Source organism: Lagopus leucura, unplaced genomic scaffold (genome assembly GCF_019238085.1).
Source record: "Lagopus leucura isolate 7727_CA_CO unplaced genomic scaffold, USGS_WTPT01 Super-Scaffold_100136, whole genome shotgun sequence".
Classification (NCBI taxonomy): Eukaryota; Metazoa; Chordata; class Aves; order Galliformes; family Phasianidae; genus Lagopus; species Lagopus leucura.
In genome coordinates, this window is record NW_024962332.1 from 76734 (window position 1) to 78974 (window position 2241).

Below are 2241 nucleotides of genomic sequence, written 5' to 3' on the forward strand. Positions count from 1 at the left end.
TGGGGTGCAGAGAGGTGATGGCAGGATTGGGACCCACGGGAGACAGCTGTGGGCATAGGAAGAGGTGGGACGTGCTGCAGCATGGCACTGCAACAAGGGGAAATCTTGCATGGTTTGGATGCAAAGCCCTGGTGCTGGGTGTGTTGCTCCCCCTCCTCAGTCGTCCCGCCCCCCCCTCCCCCCCAATGCCTACCCCATCCCAGGAGGAAATCTACTCCTCTGGAGCAGAATTCCAGGAATAATCCCTGAAGGCACTGCACAGCTGCCAGGGCACTGCCTGTCCCTCGTCAGTCATCCCACTGGCACATGGATGCCCCTGATGGGGACAGGGATCAGGGTGAAGCCTTGAACTTGGGCACTCCAAGTGACAGCTGGGCATGCTGGACACCTGGATACCCCTAGGGTGCCAACCTGGGCATGTGCCCCCACACCCTGTGGAATGTGATGGCAAAGCCTTCTGCCCAAAGGTAATAAAACTGAAAAAGGGGAAGGGGAAAAAAAAAGAAGAAAAAAAAAAAAAAGAGGAGAGGAGGCTGGAGAGGAGAGGCATTCCCTGCTCCTTCCCTCCTGCAAAGTGCAGCACCTCTAAGCCCAGCGCACCATTGCTCCCTGAGTCCTTCCTGCAGCAATGAGGCTCCCAACACCAAACTGAGCCCCTTGCCCCTTTTGGGGGTGCAAAGCAGTTTGTTGGGTGGTGCCCCCCTTGCACCCCTCCCCCTCTTCCCTGTAAGTTCCCCGGGCAATCCACTTCATGTCCCAGCCCAGGTTGGGGGCTGAGTTGTGCCATGATGTGAGCTCAGCCCTTTGCTGCAGCAGTCGGGTGTTTACGGAGGCGAAGGGCTGGGGTTGCACAACCGCAGTGTGAGTACACCGTGTCCCTGGTGATGGCTGAGGTGCAGCTGCAATGGGGCCACAGGGGCACAGGGGGCCCTCAAAGGTGGGGCCTGGCTATGGGGTGCATGGCTGCATGCTGCATCTGATCCCACAAATCTTTCCAGCAGAGAAGTGATGGTGGGATGTTGCACACAGCCATCTACATGCTTTGTTCTGAAGTGTGGAAACAGTGCTGAGGAGAGCCCACGAGCCCACCCCTAGAAATTGCACGTGGGGACCCAGCGCCCCACTGCTGCCCCATCACAGCCCTGGCCCTGCTACCATGCACCCAGCGCGCACTTCAACGTGTGCTAGGATCCACTGCTGCCCCCTCACAACAGCTCCCTGTGTCCCGCTGGGGTGGCACAGACACCCATGGGAATGCACAGCAATGCAGTGGGGGTATGCAATGCAGTGAGGTATGCAGTATAATGGGAGTGAGCAATGCAATGGAGGTGTATGTTGCAATGGGGGTGTGCAGTCCAGTGGAATGCTCCCCGCAAGGATGAGTAGCAATGCAATGGGTGTGTGCAATGCATGGGTGCCCCATGGCACTCCCCTCCTCCACGGACAGCTTTATGCCACCCAAAGGGTAAATTATACCTCTGGATTGTCTTCTCCCCAAAGGAAAGGGAAAAAAACCCACCAAGAATGTGTATATATATGTATATAATATATATATTATAATTATACGTTTAAATATGTATTTTTAAAAATATATATTGAAAGCGGTGATGCTGCTCTGTAAATGAATGGCAGGAGGGCAGAGTCCAAGGCTCCGGCATGGCACTGGGGGGGCCCAGCATGGCCCCAGCACAGATAACACCATGAGTGCTGGGCGCAGGATGCAGAGAGCTGAGTGGGAGTATAAATAACGGCTGCTGCGCGTTCTGGCTGGGGGCCACTTCTAACACAAAGTACATTCCGGTCTGGACGTAACAAACTGTACCAGCCTCTGCCGGGGCGGGCACAGGGGTGGCGGTGCTCCATGCCAGCCACCCCCACCCCCAACTCAGCCATGTCCTGGGGGCATTGATGGAGATGGAGGGAGGTGGGTGGGGGTGGGAGCAGGACCCCTGGGGTGTGCAGTGCAATGAGGGTGTGCAGTGCAACGGAGGTGTGCAATGTGCTGTGGGTGTGCAACGCAGTGCAATGGGGGTGTGCAGTGAATGGCAATGCGGTGCTGTGGGAAGGGGTGCTGGGGGCTGCACTGGGGAACGATGGTGCGTGTGATGTCACAGGGTTGATTGGAGGGGGTGCGTTGCAGGGGTTGAACTGAGGGGGATGCTAGGGCGTGATGCAGGAGTTACTGGCACAGGGGTGATGCTGGGCTGATGCTGGGGGCTGTGATGCGGGGGGGGGGGGGGG